Raw genomic sequence first — 15,245 nt, forward strand, 5'->3', positions numbered from 1 at the left:
TGGCAAGCTGAACTGAGAAGGAGCCACGGGTGAGAAACCTGCAGTCACACTCAAGTGAGTGTTGCTTTAGTTACCAAAGCAGATAACCAAAGGCAAAGAAGTAAGAATGAGGAACAATGTTAAAAGAGCAGAGAGTTGTTAGAGGACAGAGGCCAAAATGCTCCAGGCTTATGTAATTTGACTGGCAGAAAGCCAAACTAAGTTGTGTAAGATAGCCATAAGAAGAGGGTGAGAGAGAAGTTAAAGAAGTAGACATCAGATTCAGGCATTCATAAATACATTTGAAAGTAATTCTTTTAAACTGTACATGCCCTAGCTGAAGACTATGTCTATCAAAGGGCAGCAGCCCAGTGTCTGTGTGTGTGGGTGTTGTAGGACAGAGAAAAACAAAAAAGTGTGCTCTCAGGAATGAACTATAGACTCCATCATCTTCCTGAAATAACAGAATGTTTTGAATACTTAAGGAGAAAAAGAGTATCGAAGTGAACATTTGCTTGTCATCCTTTTCAGTTGACATACTGATTTACCTGCCATACACTGAAATGATGACAAAGTAAGAGTATATTGATGCAAAATAATAAATATGTTGTATAATGATTACCAAGACACTAGGTTTACTCAGATTCTCCTGAAACAATGTTTTCTACAGCATTTTAAAAAATTGTTCCTGTGTGAGTTAATAAAATGTTGTTTAATACAATCACGCTCACTCTTCTATCATTCCTTAAATGTGAACATCTCATCCTCCACATCCTGATTTACACATCAGCTTGATTCTCCTACAGTAACTATGGTGAAACAAACCAAAAAAAAAAAAAATCAGTTGCCTATCCAACAACCATTTCCGTTTTTCACTTCCTTATAGTTACTGATTTAGTTGGTGTGGGAAACAGTATGCCCTGTTCCAAGCAGTTAATCAGTTGGTTTAAGCCAGCTGTAGTAATCTCACCCTTCTTTGACGTTCTAGGAGTAATCAAGTGAAAAATTTCTGGGCAATGAGCATAAGGAGCTTAGGAATTTTTTTATCTGTAACATAAATGGAGAGAAGGGCAAGCATTTTCCCGCACCCACTTCATTTCCGCGTGTGTGACTCACTTTCGTCGGGGTGCAATGCTTGCAGTGTCACCAAGAACAGGGTGAAAATACAGAAGGCCCTAGCTTCCTGATGATATGCTGAGTTTCTGAACTAACCCTCTAAAATGCTTGCTTACACTTCACTGCTAAGTGACATCTACATTATTTAAGTCGCTTTCTGGATACTCTATTACCGGCAGCTGAAAGCATGATAATTGATATTACCTCAATATTCTTTAAAAACCAGATGAATGGAAAAGAGGAAATCTTTAATCAACAAATTAAAATTTTTGTAGGTATATTATTTGAGAATTATAAATGTTTTATTCAGTATAGTATTACCATATGGACTGGAAGTACTACATTTCACTATATTGCCTTATTATGTTATATTTTCCCCCATGGAAATAAGTTTTATTCTGCTGTATTGTAAAACTGCAAGAGATCAGACAGCAGATGCTGTACTGCACTGCCCAGACGACCCCTTCAGACTGACATTCATTCCCTCAGCTTCTGGGAGAGCTGCAGGCTAACAGCTCACAGCTATGAATTTCCCTGGCCAGCAGAGTTGCCTCCTCCAAGGATATGCCTTATCTTGAGGGCAGCTTGCCTCTGACTATTGAATGCAGAACATCACTGTAAAAAAAACAATACCAACTTCAGTGCTCCCAGGGGAATTGGCTGAAGCTTGTTTCCTTTGTATCAAAGTTTAAATTCTCTCATTTCAATCTTGCCTCTCTCAATCTCTCACAAGTGTTGTTACTGGGAGTACACTGCAATAATCCAGCTACTTCTTGTTTCTGATTTCTAGGGAATCTGACCTACATTTGGTGCCAAGAGTTACCTTAGGAAGCAGATTCTAAACTGGCTTTTGGAACCTGGATTTCCAGTCAGTCAGCTAGCAACGAAGACCAGCTCACTGGTCAGAGGAGCACTGACTGCCTTTGGCTTGCAGGTGTGTTGAAACTGTGGACGCTCTCATGGCGGATGAATTGGTATGCTACACCTATAAAGGAATGCGCTGGCGGATAGAATATCTAAGGTGTTTGTGAGACTTGGGGGAAAAAGTTACTCATAATAACTGTGGAAATTGGTGATTATATTGGAGGGATATATATGTATATATATGTATTTTGGAGGACAATAAAAGGTGATCACTCACCAACACAAGGTAAAATATGAGGGTGACATGGTCCCCTTGGGAGCTTATTAAAGGGACTACAATCCAGCAACCAGAGAACAGAGAAAATGCAAGATCTTGCCCCAAATTTTGTTATAAGGGTACTAAAGCTAATCAAATGAGTCTGACTAGGAAGTAGGGAGACCATCAGGTTTGGGATAGGAACCTCAGGATTACTGCACTCAAAGTTTTTGAAAGTCTGGGTTCCTCTGAACCCTCTGGGCTTACAGACGTGACCCACTTCTCTCGCTTAAACTAGCATTCCCTCCTTCCATTAAGTTGATTCAGAGGCCCCTGCCTTGACAGACAATATGCCACTCCCCTCAGGCTCTAGCCTCATCTTTTATCCTGGCCGTTTGACCAATAATTCACCACTAGAATTAAGTGGCAATATAATTTGGTCAGGAAAATGTCAGATATGTTAAGAAAGAAAAGTGATTATAACCTAAAAGAAACTGTATAACAGGTACCAGCAGAGTAGAGGGAATATGCTTGGGAACTGACCCTAAGTGTGCTGGATCAAGGAAAGTGGTATATAAAACTGGCTAAGTGATACCTTATCAATATGGGAGCACTCTCCCACAATATGGGATTTAATGCCCTGATAGGGTCCCAGGAAACTGTGCTAATGCAAATCTAGGGTGGCTCTTGAAAGCAGCAGTGATTGATGACCTACCCTGTGTAAAGCAGAAATGCCAGAACTGCCTTGATGGAGAGTAAAAGAAGAGATCGTTGGCTTAGAGAAGCTAATGTACTAGAGTAGATACATAGCATAATGTCAGAAAATCCACAAACTGACTAACATCAGTAAGAGAATCCAGAGGACACTCCATTTACTACAGCAATAAAGAATGCTCTAGGGAGAGCACACCAGCTTTACTGGTAATCACAATAGGGGCTGTCCTCTGTAGGCCAGGGATGAGAGTAGATGATGCTATTACAGAATTGAGTCCCCTCACAGTAGAGGCCAAGTAAAGGCACAATTGTTGAGCCTAAGTGTTGGCTGAGTGGCCATGTCAGATGGTAGCCAGGGGAGTCTTAGACACAGAGCAATGGAAATGATTACTAGGTACAGAACAACCCTAGGCACGAAATAGAAAGGCAGCAAAGATGTTACTCATTCTGTAAGAAATCAAGGTTGAATACCAGGAGCTTAGAACAGCTGATCCTCAAAAAAGTTAGAAGACCTTAGCCAGTCAGGCTTGGAACCCATTGCCTGAGAGACCAGATTCCCCAAGAACAAGGACCTGCAAGGCTATGGCAAACATGCAAGGTCATAACCTTGCATGCCTTCCCCAGTGGGACCTATGATCATTTATCCATGTAAAGTGTGCATAGATTAAAAGGAACTTGAGCAGAGAATAATACCCTGACATTTCAAGGACTGCTGCATACAGGGTCTGAGTTGAAATTCATTCCTTGTGACCAGAACTGTCAGGAGAAGATATGTTCCTATTATACCATGGGGCCAAGAAAGAATATGTTTGCCAGGGAGGTGATCCATGGTGTCTTCTATGGGTATTCCCCTGCCCAGATTTTATCATAAATTGACAAATATAGTGGATACAGCCTGAAAAAGGCATGATGAGTGAGGGTGGAGAACTTTTAGGGATGAGGGTCTGGATCGCCCCACTAGGTAAGTCACCTAAAACCATCAGAGTTTCTAAACAAAGAATGAGCAGTAGAGAAAAGATGAGATCAGTTGCAGTCCTAAGACTAAATACAGTGGGTGGTTTATAATTTGTCCTATTAACCTTTCTCCTGTTACTTTCCCCAGGAATAGGGAAAAATCAGAATTCCTGAGAATCCCTTCAAAGATGGGATCAGTTGATTACATGAAGCAAATGGGTCTTAGTGGTGCAAAGGGTGAATTACAGTAAATGCTATGGCTTTCCTCCCAGATAATCCTTAGGGCTAAGGCATTCACTTTCCCAAAACTGCCTTCCACTAAAGGAAACTGCCACACTCGAGGCTCTCTCCTCTTCCCATGGGCAGTTGTCATTTGTGTCCAGTCAATACAGGGGTATGAAATCTAGATCACTTTGCCTAAAACAAGGACATCTCAGATTCAGAGTTTCCTGTAGAACATTACAACCTCCCCTCATCCCAGTCTCTTCCCTTTTTAGTGGGAGTTGATCTGAGAACATCCCCTAGTAAACTACAGGCATGCAAATCTCCATTTCACAGTCTGTTTTCCTGGAAAGACTACTCAAGACAGAGGTCATTCATTTTTACTTTCAGAATTCTTAGAATATTTTTGGACATTCTGTCATACAGTTTTGCTGAGGAAACTCTAAATACCAGAGTTGAAATGCACAAGTCCTTTCAAAGTTATCCATTCAAACCATATTTAAGAAAGTCCAAATAAGATTTTCTTTGACATAGCCGACATCTCCAATAGTTATCAGAGAGCACGCATTTCCATATACATTAGCATTAAAATTAGATGCTAGACACCTTTGGTTATACATAAGGATTGATTCTGTAGTGAAAGGAGGTCTGATGTATACCCAGGGCCAAGTATACCTACCCAGAATGTCTTGTCTTATAAAAAATAAGGTAGGAAAGGGAGGGGGATGAGGTGCTGCTAGATACATTAGACTGAGAAGAACAAAGAAAGGATATTTTCACAGCTTGGACTACATTCAGCAGACAGAGGGAGTTAGGAGATCTGAATTTTACTTCCATTGCCTCTGCCAGAGAGCAGAATCTTCAACCTAGAAAAAGTAAGATAGATGTATAATCTGAACAGAAGCTAAAGATGATTGAGGAGATAGTAAAAGAAAACTTATATGTTCTTCAGGGAATTCAATCTCCAACCACAGAAACAATTCTACCAGGTCACTGCAAAGAGCTGTAGTGAGATTGTAAAGGCAATGGTAGTAATTTCTGAGTAATCATGGCTAGCTGGAAATTGTGAAAGAAAAGTATGGGGGAAATGATATTTCAATTTTTGAAAGGGCAAAAATAATGGAAAAATTTATAACCTTGTGAACCTGGAACTAGGCCAGATCTTCAAATGGATTATTTAAAGAAGAGCCTGTAAATATTTCAAAAGGGAAGTAGTAATGGCTGGATATCAGAATGCTAGTCTGGTATCAATTCGTTTATTGACTCATACATTAGAATGTCAGATCAAGTGGACCCCATACATAGAGTATTTCAGAATTTCAGCAGGACATTAACAAAGTTTCATGGTAATTATACACACAAAATAAATCCATGAGCTAGATGAAGATTGAAATTTCAAATAATAAGAACACAATACACTCAGGTCAGCTGGGAGGAACATCCAGATCACTGTGGCTCAAGTTTCTTCCACGGCAAAAAATTAGGACATACTTTTTATATATTTTCCACAATGATATACATGGCCCATATATCACTTTTAAGCATAGTAACAAATTGAGAAAAAGACAAAAATTCAGAAGATTTCTATACATTATCAGGCTAATATTAACCCAACAAATGAGATTATACATAAAAAGCTAAGTATTTAAGTAGCAATATTCCATGGTGAGAGCACTGGCTTACTGCTGCTGTTCACATCAAAGAGACTGGGGTTTCAGCTGATGACTAGAAATATTAAGTAAATCATTAGAAGAAGCATTCCAAAAGGATAATTCACAGGTCTGCCACCTTCATAGTAGGATTATTATCCAAATCAAAACAAAGAGAGTCCCAGCTATGGACTTGTGAAAGTGAGTCTTGAATCGTGTGTATGGTTCTGTTATTAGTTAAGAGAAAAAGAAAAAAAGAGCACCAACATTAAACATTTATTGTACACCAAGCACCATATTAAAGTCCCCAGAGCAGCCAATATTTTTTCATTTAATTTTTGTAATAATTATTTGAAGTAGATAAAAGTATTCTGGTTTTACAGCTGAACAAGCCAAATCTCAAATTGTTTAATAAATTTGGCTAAGCAAACAAAATTGTATGTGACAGAAGTAAGATTTAAGCAAAGTCTGTCAAACTCCAAAACTTTCTAACTTAAACCCTGACATAAGACTCTTATGTACTGATATAAAACTCTGAATGTCCTTAACAAAGAAACTCAAACCCATGGAGAGTGTGGCTTTGTAATCTTTAATACCTGACCTCTTAGCACTTCTTTTACTATCATTGTGACTATTGTAGCAGAGTCATAATTCTCCTGGTTTGCGTTAGGATATTTTTTTCTTCCCCTGCATGGTCGGTTCTCTCTTCTCTCTCTGGCAGAGCTCGCTTGCTTGCTTTCTCTTTCTCTCTCTCTCTCACTACCTCCCATGAGTGTGACTTAATGCCAAAATATTACTTACAGCAAACAGAACTATAAGACAAATGCATATGTCCTCCACTGTTTCCAATTCATTAAGATTCACACCTAGAGTTTAGTGAGTATCATCATCATATCACATGATTCCTTAAGTAAGCTTATTCTATATATTTTTGATAGCAAATGCTTTGAAACGATTGATAAACTGCTTTAGATTCCTTAACATTATTTAATTGCAAATACTTTTACTAAGTGATGTCTTAGGGATTCCTTCTGTAACTTTCTGTTTATACACACACGTTATTTTATAGTTTTTTTTAATTTCAGTTTCTTAAGATTTATCAGGATCACTATAATACAAAATCCAGCTGAAAGTGGTGAGTGAGAATTCTGCAAGACCAAATGCCTTAACTCCATGCAGACCCTCAGGTTGATAAACACAATTGAGAATCATTGAAGCAAATAGCCAATAATGACAGAGGTAAACAGGTAGATTTTGAATCTACTGGCTTTAAAAAATAAATAATATTTATATCACAAGACATTTATTTTTGACATGAGGTCTCTTGACTCATAAGACTGCAGGCTTCAAGCAGGTTACTGCATTTATGTTTGACCTCAGTCCACGATAGATTCCTGGAATCCTTTGAGGTGTTCATTTAGGCCGTGGAATACAAACGCCACCAGTCCTTCAGTTTTGGCCTACTACCTAGCTTCAGGGTGCCTGACCTACACGGTTCCCCGGTGCTATTCACTGTCTTGCCCTCTGCGTTTAACTAGATATTCCTTCACTGAAGACCCTGAAGCATTATAACAGCAGCATCTGTTGTCTGGCTGGCTCAAGAGTAATACTTTTCAAAACTTGTGTATTTAAATTCTGCTGCTTGGTAAAAATAATGGACAAAAATTTCTTTACACCATGTTTAGAGACGCTTCTTATACTTTGATACGGTAGAGAATCTGATTCACAATTAAACTGGCACATAATAAACTAGTACTAAAATATTTAAATGTTACATTAATGAGTGTCCCAGGTTTTGAGAATATAGTGTAGTGGGTTGTGCCAAGCTGTGGACTTTTTATGTTATTATAGCTTCTGAGTTCCCACAGAGGCAGTGGCTTCATAAACCAGAAAATAACTCAGCTATCAAAATCCTAATCCTCAAGGGATTCACATTTGGAATAGAAAGTTTGTGTTATTCACTGGAGAAAAGAATTATTAAATGCCTAAGTATACCATGAAAATGGAATAATTTTCCAGACTTTAAGCATGGACTGTGGTTTTCTTACTGTGCCCTATGATGTTTTCTTTATTAATGATTTATATTTATGAAGTGAAATAAGATAACTCTAATCTGTTAAATATGAATTTAAGCATTTTCCTTCAATTTTTGAAACTATGAAGCCAAAGAAGTATCTCATATTGGTTTATTTTAAGAGGAAAAGACAAAAATACTATGAAAATTTAGTGTTTCTCTGTTAAGAATAGATTCCGATCATTTTTCCATCCTTAAGTATTTATTGCATTCTGCTGTAAATTGCTTTACTTGATATAAACAGTAATGCTGACTTACTACAACTTGTGCTATACTTACGTTGCTTGGCTCACTATAGCCTCTGTACATGTTAATGTGTTTAGAAATGCTGTCACTGACACACATAGGAACCATATGTAGTATTTGCTGCAGTGGTACTGCTGGAAGAGGTTAACAGCTGTTGCCATGGAGCACAGAAACCAATAGAAATGAAAATCTAGCTTAAGTTATTTGAAAAGTGAAAATTATTACAGTGACATTAATGATGAGTATACAAACCTAGAATTATATATAGCATTCTCTTCCTTTCTCTCTATATATGTATGTGGTTGCCACTCACTATTAATCATCCCAAAACCCAAATTAATTGAAATACCAATGATATGACTTATCTGTGCTAAGCACTTAGTTCTAACGGAACCCTTATGAGGTAGACATTTTTATTACCCATTTTACAGTTTAAAAGTCTGAAATTAAGAATTTAAGGAATTTTTCCCATGATCAGTCAGCAGATAAATGGAGTCAAGATGAAAACCAAGGTTGTTGACTTGAGTTTTCCTGTTCTTGAATATGCCCTTATTATATTCTAAACAGAGCCTTTCTTCTTTAAGGAGTCCCATATTTAATCAAATATATTTTAAGAATATAAAGAATATGTGTGTATGTATGTATATATATATATATACACATATACATACATATGTGTGTATATGTGTGTGTGTGTGTGTGTATATATATATAGTGTATAAAATAGCTACAGCAAGAAAAAAGCCTCAGGAAGAATGATTTAAGTTCTGGGCAAAATAGGGTGGTTTAGAATATGTCTATAAATAAAATGATACAGAATCTAATCTTCCAAATAAAGCTATGTCACAGTTTTCCCTCATACATTAATTCAAGGAAAAAGTATTTATTTGGCACCTCATGAGATACTTTGGGAACAAATGAGGATGAATCAGATACCAGCCTATCTTCAAAAATCTTGTTATAATAAAAGAGATAATGTATTACACAAAGAATAAGAGCAGAATATAATAATGAAATGCCAGAAGAAAAGTATAAATAAAACAAATGCTGTGGGAGTTCTAACAGGAGAGACATCGACTTGGAGGATGAGGAACAATTTCATTAGAAAAAGAGGAAAAGTACCATTTCCGCTAGCTGTGTGAATATGGACATATCAAAGTGGAAGGAAAAGAATGACCACAGAGAAGGAGGCAGTATTTATATTCAACAAGATGTGTTAAGGAGCAGAGGGGGAGGTAATTTTAAGGAAGTCTGGAAGCTGGGAGGCTGCAAACTTCTATTATTAGCAGGAAATCATATGAAGATGTTTCTGTAGGAAACCAGCATGTTCAGAACTGTACATCAGGGCAGCAGTGTGTAACAAGGACCAGGGTGGGAATGTCTAAATCCTACCTAGTAAATGATAGCTACTTTCATACGTGCAGCCTAGACTTCTAATTTAATGGTAGGTACCATATTGCATAGACATTTACACATCTCTCTGGTAGAGAACAAAAGGAGTATTAATTTTGTTGTCGTGTAGAGCAGAGATCAGCAAACTAGGGTTTATGGGACAAAATCTAGCCTGCCACTTTTTTTCTGTAAAAAAAAAAAAAATACAGCCATGCTCATTCCTTTATGCATCATCTATGGCTGCTTTAACTCTGTAACTGTAGAGTTATATAAATACCACACAGAGCATGTGACCATACCACTGTCTCAGTCAAAAATGGAAAGATGAGTTTCAATCGAATCAGAAAGCATTTTGAATAATAGTTCCAAGAAAATCCTGAGAGAACACATTTCTTTGTATAAATGAAATACCCCTATGTGTTTATATAAATAAGTACCTCATGTATTTCATTCATTTCATTTGTCTGAATGGCACCCATGGGCATTTATCAGTCACTGTGTCTACCTGGGATCTACCTATGGAATGTCCTTGTGCTCTTTCTGCATTTGTTTGTTTTATACCTTTTGCAGTTATCTTGTTCTCTTGATTTCATTGTTCCTGTTTCCCTATGTTGTTATGCGTTTATTCTTTTATGGAGGGATACAAATGTAGATATAATTATAAATATAGATATATAATTATGAGTGTGACAATGGCAACGGATATGGGTATAGACAGATACATATCTTTTCTACTTGAACTCTTAATATATAAGACATTAGAGATATTTTTTTCAAGACAATAATTCACACATAGCTAATCTCAGGCATCTCGCCTCCACTCTAGAAGATCATATTCTTTCCTTAGTCATGAAACTTCCAATGGAGTTTTGCTTCTTTTAGAAGTTACATTAGTTTCCTAGGACTGAGGTAATACATTGAAACATAACTAGTGACTTAAAACAACAGACTTCAATCCCATATCTGTCCCTTTCAGTCCAGGCTGTCAGTGTTTCTGCTGGTATAAAATTCTCAAAATCCTATTTGTTTTCTGTGAATTTTGAGGCGATCCATGCCATTAGACACTGAGATTCTCCATAGATCCTTTCTGGATAATTCCATCTTTATTCCTGGCTTCCGCTGAGTTGGTTGCTGGATCCATAAATCACATGCCTAATCACATGCTTAACTGCTACCTTAGTAAATAGTTTTTCAACTACACACTTGGCCCTGTTACCAGGGTATACTATCTGGATGGGCTGAGAATTTTCCAAATCATCAAGTGCTGGTTCCTTTTCACTGAACAGTTCATTACTCAGTTTATCTCCTTCCTTTCAGAATATACTATAAGCAGAGAGGAGAAATCAGGCTGTACCATCTAAACCTGGCTTAGAAATCTCCTCAGCTAAATATCCAAGTTAATTGCTTACAAGTTTTATCTTCCATTCAACAGCAGAAAACAATCCAGCCAAGTTTTATGCCATTTTCCAACAAGGATGGCCTTTCCTTTGGCTTCCAATAGCATATTTCTCATTTCCATCTGAGGCCTCCACATTTGGGTACTTGGTACAGTAGTACCCAGCTTCCCAGTACCAAAATCTGAATTTGTTTCCTTAGTAAAAATTGGAGGCTTAAAAAAATCAAAAATCTTTGTCTCACAGTTCTGGAACCTGGAAGTTCAAATCAAGTGTCAGCAAGGCTATGTTCTCTCTGAAGGCTAGGGATGGAGTGGGCGGTGATTCTTCTTTTGTTTCTCCCAGCTTCTGTTAATTATCAGCAATCTTTGGTTTTCCAGTCTGTCTCCATTTTACACTGCCTTCCTTCTTGGGTGTTGGTGATTCTGTATCCAAATTTCTCTCCTCTTATAAGGACACAATTCACACTGGATTTAGGGCCTATTCTAATCTTAACTTGATTACATTTGTCAAGACCCTACTTCCAGATAAGGTCACATTCACAGGTTCCAAGTGGACGTGAAGTTTGCAGGGACATGCCTCAATTCAGTATATAGGTTAATAAAACTATGTTGAGAAACCCATGGAAATTCCTTTTGAAATGGCCTAACTAAAATATTTAATTCTCCCAGCAAAAGGATTTAGATGACTCTCTGTTAACACTCATTAACCCCTTCACAAAAAGAAGACAATTCAGGCTTTATGTAAGTCATAAGTCATGTATGGGTCTTCTCTTTTCTGGAGGAGATCCAAACATGAGGGTTTAGGAGGCCAGGTCTGCAATATCTTACTATGTGAAAGGGAAAAAAAAAACTATTTTTAATGAATAAATTCTCAGGAGAATTGACATCAGCTACAAAAACCTAAATTCAATCTGCGCTTGGAGGCCATTTGTGCCTCTGAGGGTATTAGTTACCTCTTAGACACCAGCTTGATCAAACCAAACAAAAGAATACAAAGCATCCCAATCTCTCTTCCTCTCTTAAGCCACTTTATTGCAGAGGTTGCTTGGCTTCAAGGATTGGTGGACTGTGCCAAGGGTCTTTGTGTAAACATCAGGTTTTGTTATGGGTCTATATGACAACAGATCTCCTTCCTTTCTAAATGATTATGTTGGCATCAGGATATGAGCTGCCTTCATCAGTCACAGATCAAACTCCAATACGAACTGGACTACACATTCGCTAAAGAGAGACTTCCTGAAGGGAAAAGAATTGGCACCTGATGTGCTGGACGGGTTGCCAATACTCTTGTTTTATTTCTGTGCATCATTTTATGCCATTCCAATATAATGTGTGACTGATCACCCCAAGATTATATCTCCCTTTCAGCACATTCTACCCCAAAGCAAATCTAAGATTGTCACGCTACATACATTGTGAAACTTAGCTCTGCTAATGCAACAGCAAATTAATAAAAACAGCAAGAACCATTTACAGTTATTAGGTTGCCATTCATCTATTTAGATATTTATTCTTTTTTTTTTCATTAATTGCATGCCTACTACATGCCAGTTATCTCTGCATATGAAAAAGAGTCTGATTTCATTCTTCTTAAAACTTAGTTTTAATAAAAAAACAAAAAATTTATTCTACAGGATTTTTAATGGTTTTTACTCTTGTACATAAAACACTAACATAGTGTTTGATTAATCTACCTTGAATAAATAATCTGCAGACACATTCTGCATTCAAGAAGGTTTGGAGTTTCTAGAATGTTAGCACAGACAAACCTCTTGTGGCATACATTTTCAATTTTAAACATGCAGGAAATCCTCCACAGAATAGAAAATAATTCACCTTTATCACAGTAATGGTCAGTATAATTTCAAACTTCAGAAGGGTCTACTATATTGCCTATTTTAATGGAAATTTTCACCAAGAGTAGATAAATCAACATCCTGAATCTCAAAAAATAAAATAGAATTGTCTTCCAAGTAACTTCAATATGTGCATATTCTTTTTTTTCTTTGCTTATTACGCTGCTATGGTGATTTTGTGTCATATGCCATGCTAATTTGTTCCCGTACTTTAAAAAATCAAAGTAAATTAAACTGGTGAACAAACATACAATTTGCCAATTAGCATAATAACAATTATCATAATATGGCAGGGAAAATCAAAGAGAAGTAATATATAATCTTAATTTATTATCAGTGTGAAGAAAGCGTAACTGGCACTAATCCCCTGCAAAAAAAAAATCCTCAACAGAGATGTCTGAATCTATCAGAAGATACTTGTTCCTGCTTCATTAACACTCATTAAGATCTGTGCTTTAATAATATTGCTGTCTTTCAGTCATACAGTTAAAGAAAAAAAAATCCTTACAAAGAAAAAAAAAGGAGAAATCAAAATTTAAAAAACATCAATTCAAAAATTCCACCTTATTTAATTTCATTAGTTTTCTCCATAATATAATTATAAATCTAAAAATCCAATTTCTTTTTTGTTTGTATGACTTGAATTGTTACCTTAAAAGTGTAGTCAATCTATTACACATCTATGCACAAATCCTTAGTTAAATCATTTTGTGCACACACTTCTGAACAAGTAACAGTGTAAATCTCTTCCGTTTCAGTTCACAAAACACTGCTGCCTTTTTTTTTTTTTTTTTTTTTTGGTCTGTGACAATGTATTATGTAGGTCGATTAGCAAGACAAATGAAAAGTAGAGGATACAAAATACGGACCCAAATTCAGAAGAGGTGATTAACTTCTTCAGTTGAATGGAGCATGAAAATGTAATTCCAGATTTTCTTCTTTATTTCTTATAGTTGTCATACCACACAAGAAACTTCTATGGCAATTGAATCCCAAGAGTAAAATGAACCAGTATTACTTTAATTTAGCATGTTTGCTACGGAGTTGCCATGATGTCCTACAGTTATGTTTGTAGTACAAGATTTCGTTCTTCACAAATTTCTAACAAGCAGATTTCAAAAAATATTTTATTATATTTTAGATAGATATTCAAAACAGTTCTTGTTTTTCATTTTAAAGTCTCCAATGTATCTCTTCAACTGACTAGGTTTTTAAATTTTATTTTACTAAGCAAGATAGCTTAATATTCATGTTATAAAATAACAGAGAGAAAGTGGAATGTTTTCATATTAAATGATGTAATTTTCCTTAACATTTGTATTTTCTTGTTGCTCTATTTTTGTATGTAATGACTGTCTATATAGATAGATAATTGTCTATAATCCTTATCATAGGTACACTTTTTGCTGTAGAGCTCATATGTGTTATTTTTAAATTAATTCCTATTTAGTAATGGTATTTGTTCCATAATGAATATCTTATTTTTTCTTATATTTATGAGTTACTTCTGGTGTGGAAAATGCAATTTTTGCATTTAACTAGTATTCAACAAAATTACTAAACTTTTAATTATGAAGTTACTCAGTAGTTATGTGTATACATAGACAATCATATACTATGGCAATGTTAACTTTTTTCTTATTTTCCTATTCTTATATTTTTCAGTTATTTTTATTGTCTTACTAAGTTGGCTAAGACCTCCAGGAAAATGCTGGATAAATATCCAATTTATGAATATAAGTCAATGGTAATGTCCATTTCTTGATTTTACAGGTAATGATTTTTATACTTCCTCATTTAATATAATGTTTCCTGTAAATTTTGGGCTCACATTGTTTATAAGGTTATGGAAGTTCTCTCTTTGTCATAATTTGCTACTTTTCTCATGAATGGATGTAGAATTTTATCATAGGATTATTTTCTGCACCTACTGATGTAGTCATTTTTCCACCTTTTGTTTATATTTATTTAGCACAGTATAATGTAATCATTTTTTGTTTTCCCCTAATCTTAAACAACCTTTGTATTCCTGGACAAGCCCAATTGGGTAAGGATGTAATTTTATCTTAAATCACTGATGCAATCTAATTCCTATTCTTCTACTAAGGATTTCTGCATCTATGTTCATGAAATTGTCTGCAGTCCTCTCAATTTCCTAACCTTGTATGGTGGGCAGCCTTTAAAACAGTCTTCCTTGGATCCCTGCCTCCTGGTATTCACACATTCGTGTAATCCTTCTCTGTGATGTGGACAGATTATTGCAGAAGGGATGGGATGCCGCTTTCAATATCAGGTTCTAGAAATACTGTGACTTCCATCTTGGTTACTCTCATGCACACTTCTCTCTCAGATACTTTGTGGTGAGCAGCCCTGTGCAGAGAACGGTGCAGCAAGGAATCATGTCTTCCTCCAACACCAGTGAGTACTCACCACCTGCCAAGAGCCACGTGAATGAACTTGGAAATGGATAATCCTCCAGGTAAGTCAGGTAAGTCCTGAAGTGATTGTAGCCCCTTTCAGACACCTT

At 36.3% G+C, this 15,245-nt stretch overlaps 1 long non-coding RNA gene across 1 annotated transcript in view; it reads left to right on the forward strand.

Moving 5' to 3' along the window:
- Nucleotides 1-1,912: 1,912 nt before the first annotated feature.
- Nucleotides 1,913-15,245, forward strand: part of LOC140686481 (uncharacterized) — a 94,376-nt gene continuing 81,043 nt past the window's right edge. Inside the window, exons 1-3 of the long non-coding RNA XR_012060335.1 lie at nucleotides 1,913-2,029; nucleotides 14,384-14,491; nucleotides 15,069-15,197. This is a non-coding gene — a long non-coding RNA (uncharacterized lncRNA). The remainder of the gene's footprint in view (nucleotides 2,030-14,383; nucleotides 14,492-15,068; nucleotides 15,198-15,245) is intronic.

This window comes from Vicugna pacos, chromosome 2, assembly GCF_048564905.1.
Source record: "Vicugna pacos chromosome 2, VicPac4, whole genome shotgun sequence".
Classification (NCBI taxonomy): domain Eukaryota; kingdom Metazoa; phylum Chordata; class Mammalia; order Artiodactyla; family Camelidae; genus Vicugna; species Vicugna pacos.